The sequence below is a fragment of the Lygodium microphyllum genome, chromosome 26 (genome assembly GCF_053477565.2).
Source record: "Lygodium microphyllum isolate KBCC chromosome 26, Lygodium_microphyllum_v1.1.10, whole genome shotgun sequence".
NCBI lineage: Eukaryota > Viridiplantae > Streptophyta > Polypodiopsida > Schizaeales > Lygodiaceae > Lygodium > Lygodium microphyllum.
In genome coordinates, this window is record NC_141160.1 from 34,363,898 (window position 1) to 34,376,523 (window position 12,626).

Genomic DNA, 12,626 nt, shown 5'->3' on the forward strand with positions numbered 1-12,626 from the left:
ATATCTCTCTTGTTTTATGCTGCGTTTCTGTTTAACATACCCTAAAGTTAACACGCAGGGCCAAAGTTATACAGGATATCCCATGCATTTTAGATATGACTTTAAACTTGCATATGTATATTTAATCCATTGACCAAGCGAAACAGAATTTTTATTGATCGTAAACTAGAAATTTCCCTAACTGAGCCCCAGAAGTTGAAACGAAGAAATGAATAAGCGTGCCAGTTTGTTTGGTTGATTTATTGTTTTGGGACTGGACCGCGCTCGAGAGAATAGTGCAGTACTGTGGTTGAAGTGTCAGTACTACTTTTGGTGGGGCTAGTGATTTGGACTTTCTGAAACTTTCCTTGAAAGAATAATTTTTAGCAGCCTGTTTTGTAGAGCTGTTGGTTTCTTAGGGATTTCTTGTTCAGATCTGTACTGTGCATATGGATGCAAGATAATAAGCGTCCAGCCAGCAATGTGACTAGTATGTTGGATTTCTAATTCTTGATGATATGTTGGATTTCTAATTCTTGATGATATGGTGTACTGCTCGTGTTTGATGATATGCTGAATTGCTCTCTCGCTTTTTAATGCTCTGGTTTTATACCACTTGCATGATATGTTGGACCTCTACTTCTTGATGGTATGCTGCTGAAGTGTGCATGTTTGCAGTAGTCCCCAACATCTGGTAAAGAAGTTTCCAATTCCTGAGAAAGAGCAGAGCTGGATTACATTCACCCTGCCATTCACCCGTCATAGCTTTGATCCCCATCTTGGCTGGTGGCAACGATCTCTGCATCCCCCACATCTACTTCATGACCTCTTGAAAAGCTGGTAATCTTTGATTCTAACATGCACATATTATTTAGGTTCCAGTTTTCCAATTCCCATCATTAGTGTGTGTGAAATAGAGAGATTGAGAGAGAGAGAGAAAAAGAGAGAATAGTTTGTGTGTCAATGTCTTTTTTGTCTTTTTTTTACTCTTCCTTCCTCATTCTCTCTTGTATGGTTGTTTTGATTAGAGATCTGATCATTCATGTCTCTTGTATGGTTATTTTGATTAGAGATCTGATCATTCATGGCATCAAAGACTCACATAAAGGTGTGTGATCATGGGAGTAACGAGAAGAAGGTGCTGGGCTACGTCAGAGTGATGGCAGATTGCACTTATAGTGATATACGTCAAGAGATCATCCAAGATGGCATTGTAAGTGAATCATTCGAGTTTGTTATTGAAGATGAAGACTGTGATGGAGTATGCATATTGAATGCATTACAAGAGGAGCGTTGGAAAATTGAGAATAGCAAGCGAGTTGGCATAAAGAGGTTATCAACCACGGTGGATGATGGAGGGTCCTCAAAGCGTGTTTGTAGAAGCTTAAATGCTTCCATGGAAGCTACTGCTATGGATGGGATGGAAGAGGGCGATCAAATAAGGGAAGCGGGTGATCATGGTGGGAGAGTCAACATGCTCAAGAGTGTTTTAGTAACACAAGAAGCGCTCAAAATTTGGGAGCTCCAATGTGAGAAGGTCCGCAAGAAGTTGAGTAAGAGAAAGCCATCTAGAGATGATAAATTTCAGCTCATCACGGAAGATGTCAATGACCAACCTTTGATTCGAGTGTGGTGCAATGAATGTGGGAGTGCTTATGGATCGGGAGTGACTAGTGGCAAGCAATCCGCATACTCATGCTTGTCAAACTTCATGAGATTTCACATTCTAGATGGTCAAGCACATAAAAAACGATACTTATCTAACCGAAGTTTGAGGTTTGATGCATTTTCTACTCATGGTTCTCATGGAAGTACTCCAAAAGACGAGAATGATTCTGATGATGCAATAATAATCTTGGCAGCTATTGAGGAGATGAATAATTTCAATAGAACTCATGAAGGTAAGAATCAACTTCTTGTTTTATGTTGTAAATTGTAATATTTTTTTGTAAAAGATATTTGTTGAATCATGTAAGACAATTCTTAGTCCCTTATTTTGGTTCCTTTTTTAAGGATTTTTGCTTGTGCATATCAGATTCAATTGTCAGCTACGTTTCTAAACTCTTATCAAAATTTTGTATCCTCATGTAGGGGCTGATTTTCAGTTGGTTGAAGCAACTTTACATGACTACAAAGATAAAAATAGTGTCAAAGTTGTGTGCAAATATGATGGGAAGTGGCTGCACCTATGTCCTCGAGGTTCAGATTTGCAGACCATCCTAACACAACATATCAATGCAAAATCTCACATCAATGCATGGAGCAAGAAGACCACAATAAAGCAATCATCTTCTCTCTTCACAGGAGCTAGTGGGCAACCTAAAAAGAATTTTGAAAAGGATCCATGTCAACAAACTTTGGGTGCATTCCTCGTATCAACCAAAGAGCATGCGGAGGTGGCTTCCATCCATGCAGGTGATTCAAGCTCTCATTTATTAAATCTGTGTTGGGGATTATGGCAGTGTAAACTTGATGTTAATGGTAGTGAGGTTGATATAAAACCTTTTCTCCAAGACCTAAAGATGGGTGAAGAGTGGTTTTGTGAGCCACATACAAAAGCTACTTTATATGATGGGGATGTTGAATACAGGATAGATGGATGCTTTAGGCATGTGTGCTGTCTTCGGATCTCAAGAATTGGAATTCCGTTTGAAAGTTTCACATGCGAGTATTGTAAGAAAATTCCATCTTGCGCTGATTTTCGTGGCAGAGTGTATCGGGAGGGTAGTGCAATTGAGAAAAGAGGAGAGAGGCAAACAGGTCGAGGAAGGCGATTGGATTACCTTTCTGGTGCAGAGCTTAAAAGCGTTGTAGTTGAGACAAAGAAAAACTTGCGAGAGGCCAAGAGAAAACTATGGTGGTTGAAGGCAAAGTTTGTGGTGCTTTCAGTGAGAATCAGGTCTTTAAAAGAAGCAAACTATGAGGCTATTAATAGGAAGGATGTGCAACGTTTTTGCAATAACATTATTGAGGCTCATAGGCAAGGAAAGTTTGGTGGCAAATTAGCTTTATGGGCTTTTCTTCAAGACATTGCAAATAATGCATTAAGATCGAAAAAGGGGCAAAGATATGCAGAATCCTCAAAGACCATTTTTGAGGTTGCAAAGCTATGGGGTGGGCCGCGCTTGCATGATTTTCTAAGTGTAAACCTTGGAGGGCCATCTTTGTCAACCACAAGGAGGCAAGGAAGAAAGGCAACTCAATTTCAATCCGGAGAGCATGAGTATATCGTTGATATGGTTGGAAAGATATACAAGGATGTAAAGTCCAAACATGGAATAGCATCACGGGTGCCATTCATTATTGTTGAAGATGAAACAACCATCAAGCGTCGCATCAGGTAAAAACTTAGTTGAATTTCTCTTCGCTTCAGTTTTAAAATTTATTTATGTAACAAGTCCATGGAAATAAAGATGTTAAAGTGGAGCTTCATGTTTTTGCAGATGGAATGCGAAGGATGACACTCTAATTGGGTTTTGTGGAAGAAAGGGAGAGGATCATCAATGCTCCTCAAATGATGTTATCATTGTTGGAGATGGAGCACAAGGATATGAGACAATAGTGGATGCCTTCCAAAATCACGTAGTGGGACATTATGCAAGACTGCTCATTGTCAACCCGCTTCATGAGAGTCTTCCACGGTTAGCTCTTGTTGTGCATTGCACTTGTAATCGCTTTGATAGCGATTTCATCAAAGCTCAATGGAGTCTTGTGGAGCAAATGTGGAATGCAAAATGGAAGGATTGCCTAGGGCCAATAATTGGACATGCTTCAGATGGTGATAGTAGACGTCGCAAGCTTATGCTTGAAGACTATTTAGGAAAAAGTGATAGAAAGTTTGGTATCAAATGGGATGGATGGAAACTCAAAGGCAGAATCATAGGAGACAATGTGTATGGACTACATGATCAAGATTTTGTGCATTGTGGAAAGAAGCTTGTGAACCCTCTTGATAGTCCTATTCGACAACTAGCGATTGGACAAGTTTGGATTACACTCAATCATGTTGCTTTGGTCTATAATCATTTCTCTATCGATCAACACAAGTTACGAGAAGAAGATATACAACGAAACGATCGGCAAAATTGGAGAGCAGCCCAAGTGATTGTCTCTAGACAAGTTCAAAAATGTATGATAGAAATGCAAAAAAAAGAGAGGAGCATGCAAGGGACTGGGGCATATTTGCAGGTTGTTGCTGATTATATAGACATTTTTTTGTCTCCACATTTAGACTTGAGAGAGCGTGTGGTGCTTGCTAGTAAAGTGGTCTTCTTCTTCAAGTTGTGGAGATTATGGATTCATCATCATTCTACATACACTCTTAAGAAAAACTTCATTAGCAAAGAGGCTTACACAGATACCCAGCTTTCTTGTCATTTTGTGGTTCTACTTATAAAGATGTTTCGGGATTTCTTCCCAAATCTCAAGTGTCCTTTACATCTCACAGGATCGGATGCAGCAGAAATTTATTTCAGCAAGATTGGAGGTATGGTTGGGCAAGAAAGAGCATTTGATTTTGGAGATGTTTTGCATTGTGTTGGAAGCTTGAACAAGATTACCGTGCATGAATGTAAATCAAATGGGGTGACTTTTTCAAGGGCACATAAGAAACAAGAACACATATGGAAGGATTTGAACAAGCATGAAGGCATTTTGGAAGCAGATCTTGGGAATTACGAGAGCGTTTCCTCTGATGAAAAGTTGATAGATGCATTGAAAGAGGGATTGAAGCGGGCACAAGATCTTTGTGAGTCATTGGGGATCAAACCTAGCACAATCGAAGGAGTTGAATGGTGGACAGAGCTTGGATAGATACACAATCAATGTGGTCAAAGATAGATGCTGAAATGGGTGACGCCGATGAGCACGATGACTTTGTGGAGCCTTGCGGTGAAGATAGGCCCATTGAAGGCAACGACGGAGATGACGAGGTCATTGCTCTGAGTGAGATTCGACATGAGGTGGATGGGATTCTAGATGAGGCAAGCATTGAGGATGAAAACAAGACTATCTCGCCCGTGGTGGAGGTTGACAAGAAATTCATCTTCAAGTCTACTTTGGTGAGTCAACTCAATGGAAACTCAACACTATCAAAAGATAGGTTGACAAGGGTAAGACAAGGAGTGTATTTCAGCAATGAAGGAAAATTAGCATCAACAACCAATGGAAATTTCTTTGGAATAGGGTCAGATTGTGCTGTTTATTTCTACGATGACACATGTGGAAACAGAGACACAAATTTCAAGAGAAATGGAAAAGCCACAAAATTGAAGAAGATGCAAACTCTTCATAGTACATGGTATCTTGGAAGAGTCCAAAAGATGCGAAAGAAGGTAGGTGGCAGGTATGTAGATTACAAGCGAGGTCTTGACTTGGTAGATCGACCACAAGGGATGGAGGTTCAGCTTGGTTGGTATCAGAAGGTGAAAGGACACCATACATACTCTTATGATGTGACAGACTTAAACATGGTTGATATTGAGTCAATTATTGCATTGGCACATTTAACATACAATGAGGCTACTGATAGATATGTTCTTGATCAAAATGATTATCGAATCTTTAACGATTTCTTGAAGTCTGCTGGTTAGATGTTTATTTAAATCATGTAAGTATGGAACCATTTGGTTGTAATTTGTGTTTTAGTCATGTTATAACACAGGTGACCTTATTCTTTCCATTTTCATATGATTGCAGGCAACGAATCCTCCACCTTGCAAAGTGGGGAGGAGTTGGAATGACATGAGTTGGATTTTTGTGGGACTGAAGTGTTTTTTGGGAAGGAGTTGGAATGACATAAGCTGAATTTTTGTGGGACTCAAGTGTTTTTTGTGGGATTGAAGTGTTTTTTTGTGGAATGACATGAGCTGAATGACATCCACTATATGTTTTTTGGGAGAGCAGGTAAATTCCAACCATTGTCTCTTGGAAGAACGGGGTTTATCTCGTATAGTACTCTAGTTTTATAGTAGCCCAAATTCAGATTAGTTTCACGTAGCAATTGATTGTGTTATTGATATTTGCAGTACAGGTTCGTAGCAGCATGTATTAAGGCCTTTAACGATTAAGGCCTTCGACGGTTGAATTAATGGGCATGTACATAATATTTTGCTAGCAGCTCTCAAGGACCTTTTGGTTTGGCCAAGTCGGGCAGTTATACCAGTCTTTCCAGGTGATTACAGGTATAAATGAATTACCCTCCTTCTTAAGTGAGTTGTATAGGCTAATATCTGTCAAATGCTTCTCTCCAGTATGCAAGAATATCTAAGAGGACAACATGGTGAAGGTTCCTATCAGTTGTTTTGTTCAATTGTTGATTTACCATGTCAGTAACTAATTTTTGTGTTGAGTCATCTCTAAAAAGTATTTTTGACAGTGATCCGGAAGCAAGCTATATGGGCCATCTCTATGTTCAGCTAGTTGAAGCAAGAAATCTGGCGAATTCACTGGAAGATTCTGTGAGAGTGCGCAGCGAAAGAAGAACACGAACACAGAGGAGAGGAGAGAGGAAGCAGAGAATGAAGGAAGAAAGTCTGCACTGACTGAGATGAATGCTGAATACACTAGAATGGACAGAACAGTCCCTCTACGCAGCCCGGAGCGTCAGTGAGGGAACCAGGATAGACTGGAAGCAGAGGCAGCACCAATGCCGGAGACGGAGATGGAGGGAGCAGTGCTGAACCTGCAGAGCATGAATGAGATGAATGCTGGACTGACTGGGGGGGCAGCTATAAATAGCCCCCAGCCAGAAAACTGGCCGACCAGCTAAACTGGCCGACCTGGCCAGATCTGGTCCGACTGGCCAGATCTGGTCCGACTGGCCAGTTCTGGTCCGACTGGCCAGTTCTGGTCCGACTGGCCAGTTCTGGTCCGACTGCCCAAAATAATGGGCAGTCACCCCAAAAACAGCCCAGATCTGGGCTTTAAAATGCCCAGGGCTACATGCTGACTAAAGCAGACTGAAAACACACTGACAGAGCTCCTCTGTCTCCTGTCAGACTCTGACAGGAGCTCACAACCAGGAGATGACAGACTGAGACTAAATAAGAGCAGGCTAACACCCCCTCTCAACTCCTGGGAGAGACTGAAGACCCAAGAACCGCATGCGATGAAGCAAAGAAGCCTGAGGCAAAGGCTTCGTAAAGAGATCAGCTGCATTGGCCGCCGTAGGACAATAGACCACCACCAGCTCCGAATCCACGATCCGCTCTCGAACATAGTGATACTGAACCTCAATGTGCTTCGTACGAGCATGAAACACCGGGTTCGTGGCCAGAGCAAGAGCACTCTGGTTATCCACGCGCAGCTCCGTAGGTCCGGTCTGGGTAAAGCCAATCTCCGCGAGTAAGCGACGGAGCCAAACTGCCTCCATAGCGGTCGAACATAGGGCCCGATACTCAGCCTCTGTAGAAGAAAGTGCCACAGTAGGCTGCTTCTTGCTGCTCCAAGAGACAGCACCAGAGCCAAGGGTGAAACCCTAAACTTGTAGTGGATCGTCGCGAATCCACATCACCTGCCCAATCAGAATCACTCCATCCAGAAAGGGTAATCCCATCTCCATACATGATCCCAAAGGATCGAGTCCCCTGCAAATAGCGAAGAACCCGCAAGGCCGCCTGCCAGTGATCCTGGGTAGGAGTCTGCATAAAAGAAGACAATAAAGCCACCATAAAGGAGATATCCGGCCGAGTGTGAAGCAGCCAGATAAGAGAGCCGACAAGGCACCTGTAACGGGTGGGATTGGTAAGAGGAACTCCAGCAGTCAAAAGCTTGGACTCAGGGTCCATAGGGCATGAGATAGGCCGACACTCAGCCATATCAAACTCCGAAAGAAGCTTCGTGCGAGCATGAAACACAGGGTTCTTGGCTACAGCCAAAGCACTCATACTGTCAGTGAGAATGGATGTAGAAGCATGCTGCTCCAATCCAAGATCTGCATAAAGCCTCCTGAGCCAAACACACTCAACTGTGGCTGTGAAAGCAGCCCTGTACTCTGCCTCACAACTGCTAGTGGCCACCGTAGGTTGCTTCTTACTGAGCCATGAAATGCATGCATCACCCAAAAAGAAACAATAACCGGAAGTGGACACCCTTGTGTCATAATCTCCTGCCCAGTCTGAATCACTGTAGCCCTGCAAGCATGAAGCATCCCCCCTGGGGTAAAACAATCCAAGATGCATAGTACCCTGGAGATATCTAAATATTCTCTTCACAGCCTGCCAATGTTTTGTGCCTGGACAGTGCATAAATCTGCTCAATACGGATACCCCATACTGTATGTCTGGCCGAGTGTTGCATAAATACAGTAATGATCCAACAGCCTGCTTATATACAGTGGCATCAAAAAGTTCTCCTGCATCCTCAAGACTCAACTTTACACCTGATTCCACGGGAGTGGCAACCGGTTTGCAATCCTGAAAGGAAAACTTCTGTAGCAATTTCTGAATATACATAGATTGCTGCAAATATATGCCCCCTGATGTCTGCATAAACTGTATACCCAAATAGTAATACAACGGACCAAGATCTGACATTTCAAAGCGGTGCTGTAATTCAGCTTTAAAAGCTGCAATATGCACTTTCTGTGGCCCCGTGAGCAGCATGTCATCAACATATAGAACTAAAATCAGAAACATATCCTCTACACTCTTGACATATAGAGTGCTCTCAGCTGAACTCTTCAGAAAGCCTTGGGAAGCCAAGTAAGAATCAATCTTCTCATACCATGCTCTAGGGGACTGTTTCAACCCATATAGAGCCTTCTGCAATCTGCAAACTTTGGCTTCCTGCCCCCTAACTCTAAAGCCAGTGGGCTGCTGTACATAAACTTCCTCATGGATATCACCATTCAGGAAAGCTGTAGTAATGTCCAACTGATGGATAGTCCATCCAAACTGACCAGCCAAGGCAATCATGCATCTGACTGTGGTCATGCGAGACGTGGGTGCAAATGTCTCATCATAATCTATGCCCTTCTCCTGAGCATACCCTTTTGCAACCAAACGGGCTTTGTAGCGTGACACTGTGCCATCTGCATTCCGTTTGATTTGATACACCCACTTAACCCCTATGGCCTTCTTACCTAGAGGCAAGTCTGTCAGATACCATGTCTCATTCTTCATGATGCTATCATATTCTGATTGCATGGCCTGCATCCAATTTGGGTCTTCTGCTGCCTCCTCAAAAGAGACAGGCTCATCCACCTGAGTGGGTTCATCCTCATTGTATGTGCCCTCACATGCATGATAATCAATACTCATCCCATGAGCACGGCGGGATCTTGTCCTGGTAGGCAAAGGAACATCAATGTGGCTGTCCCGCAATGTATCTAGCAACCACCTAGGCACCCGTCTGGACACTTCAGGGACTGCCATGTGCTCGGATGATGGCTGTGGCAAATCAGCCTGTGACTGTACTAAATCATGAGCTGCACCAGTAGGATCAATAACATTTGTTGCTGGCTGTATACCAGCTGTACCGAGCTGATTTTGGGGCTGAATTGCATTTGTACAGGCCCCACAATGTCAACAACCCGTGGTAAATTTGTGGCTGCACTTCTTCCCTCCTGGGGCAGGAGCAATTCGAAGACATCATGACTGTAAATTTCTGGTTGCCTACGGAGCGTAGACCAATCAAAATTCTGCTCCTCTGCAAATGTAACATCTCTGCTGGTTAGAATCTTCTGTGTACCAGGATGGTACAGCCGATAGCCCTTGCTTTCACTGCTATAACCAACAAAAATGCATCTTACAGCCTTGTCATCCAACTTACCCCTCTGATGCTGTGGCACTAAGGCATAACTCAAGCATCCAAAAACCTTGAAGCCTTTGACAGAAGGCTTCCTGCCGGTCCACATCTCAAATGGAGTCCTCTCATACTTCTGCAAAGCTTTCTTTGGGCACCTATTCAGCACATAATTGCTGCACTGCAGTGCTTCCATCCAAAATTTGTTAGGGAGGCCCTTCCCCTTAAGCATGCATCTGGCCATTTCCATCACAGTACGGTTGAACCTTTCAGCTTTACCATTCTGCTGGGGTGTGTATGGCACAGTGCACTGATGGGCAATACCCTTGCTTGCCAAGAAAGCATGAAAAGTATGAGACATGTATTCCCCCCCTCGATCGGTACGAAGGGTGGCAACCTTTTCCTGTGTAAGATTCTCCTGCAACAAAATAAAGTCTTTGAACCGTGCTTCCACCTCCGATTTATGCCTCAGTCCATAAACCCAAGAGTAGCATGTAAAATCATCAATGAATGTAACGAAGTATGCACAGCCACCTATGGACTTGGTCCTCATAGGACCGCAAACATCTGAATGAACGAGCTGCAATTTCCTGGCAGCCCCATATGTGGACAACTTAGGCACTGGGGTCCTGTGCATTTTGCCCAATATGCATCCCTCGCACACATGACGAGAGGGTAATTGTATGGGTGGCATGTCCTCCACCATAGAATGTGCCTGCAATCTCTGTAAACCCCTGAAGTGTAGGTGGCCCATCCTGGCATGCCACAGCTCAGCAATGGCCAACTGATCACTAGTAATCACAGCACAAGCATCATGTACTCCAGCCCTGTAGTGATCCAATCTATACAACCCACGACATAAAGTACCTGTTGCAACAATGCAACCCTCATCAGAAAGGTCATGCACTGTGCATTTCCTTCCAGAAAATGTCACCTCAAGTCCTCCCATGGCAATAGCAGGGACGGAAAGGAGATTCTTCTGGATTCCTGGAACATAAAGTACATCTGTGAGTGTAAAAGATCCACCTTGTGTGGCTGTAAGTACAATCTTGCCAACTCCTTGTATAGCATAAGCGGAGTTATTGGCACATGTAACTGTACCTCTCTCGGAGGTAGCATCAAAAACTGAAAATAAATTCCTCTGTGAGGTAATGTGCTTACTAGCACCTGAGTCAAAATACCAATCCTCCTGAGAGGTCACAGAGAGGCATGATTCATCTGTAGTGTGCATAGAAGGGTTGTACGAGCATGATACTGTACAAGCCCACTCATCATCAAAGTCCTCGTCTCCATGCGAGACAATGGACAGATTGGCTGTCTCCTTCTTCTCTGCACTAGATGCATCTGCATGTGCTACATTTGCTTCCTTCTTTGTGCCCTTTTCCTTCTCTTTTGCAATTCTTTTCCGGCATTCACCAATATAGTGACCCGGTTTCCTGCAATAATGACATTTCCCCTTTTTCTTGGGCTGATTTTCATCTTTTTCCCCACTGACAGTTGGCTGGTTGGCTGCTGTTTTTGGTTTATATGCAGCCCCAGACACAGCTTTACCCTTGCCCTTTTGACTTGCCATGAAGGCCTGATCACCCTGCTGAAGTATGCTCCTGTTTTCTCTTGACTGTTCCTCCTACAATAGTATCTGCACTAGGTTGTCAAAGCGAAAGGAATCAGGATTCCCTTGCATGATTAACCTCAATGTAGAAGCAAGAGCCTGATAAGACTCAGGAATACCATTCAGCATTACAGTGACCATAGACCCATCTGTCATGTCTTCCCCTAAGGAAATCAACTGCTCACGCAAGTCCTTAAGCTTGGTAATGAAGCTATCCATAGTCTCTCCTTCATGCATCACTAAATGATCAAGCTGCCTTTTAAGATAGGCTACCCTGGCTTCATTGCGTACCTGATAAAGGTTAGCCAGGGTGTCCCATGCCTCCTTAGCGGACTTACAAGACCGTATGTGAGGTATAAGCGCAACTTTGACCGACAATGCTATCATAGCATGTGCTTTAGCATCCCTCTCATCCCACTTCTGCTGTGCATCTGTGGTGGGAGCTGGGGGTGGAGCTGGAATACCTCTTCTGCCAGTGGTACTAGTGGAGTCCTCATCCATGTCTGAGGTCACACGAGAGCCAGGACGAGGTTCTGAACCCTCCACAATCTTGCTAAACCCGTGTGCCACTAGTATGTGATTCATCATATATGACCACAGTGGGTAGTTGGAGCTCCCATCAAGCTTGTTCTCAACAGAGAGCAAATCCAACACACCATCCTTGCCCATTGCGTAGGGTGTATTGCACAAGAATCACCTGAAAGAAAAATAAAAGGAAAATCCCAAAACAAAATATCTCTTCCGAGATTTAGACACAATCACTTGCTTTACTCTGTCCCACTGCATAAGGGCAATGTCAATGCATACAAATCTGTCCCAAAACTGTAATCCCTTCTCAGTGTTCAAATTGAGAGCATAGCATCCACACACACTGTCACACAGTGTTCCTGTTCTGCTGCACCACAATAAAGCATAAAATCCCCCAATTTCTCACTCAATTCCTGAGTGGATAGGCACAATCTTGTTGTACCAAGTGTAAACAAGGCATACACACAAGAAATGTCGAAAAGCCCCTTGATTGGAAGGGTAAATCTGATCACAATTGTTGCGTACACGCTGCCCAATGCATAAAATCAGCTACAGCAACACCCTGGTGGCAAAAGCCCCAATTTTTCACACTTGTATCGGTCCTCGGGAGAACCCACAAGTCACGGGAGAGGTGGTAACAGCAAATACAGTCGTTTTCACAAACCCACAGGTTGTTAATCACTGCTGCGCTGCAAATACAAGCTGGAACAGATCAAAATTGAACTGTTTATTGCTTCTGGAAGCTGTTTTCAGCAGTGCGCTC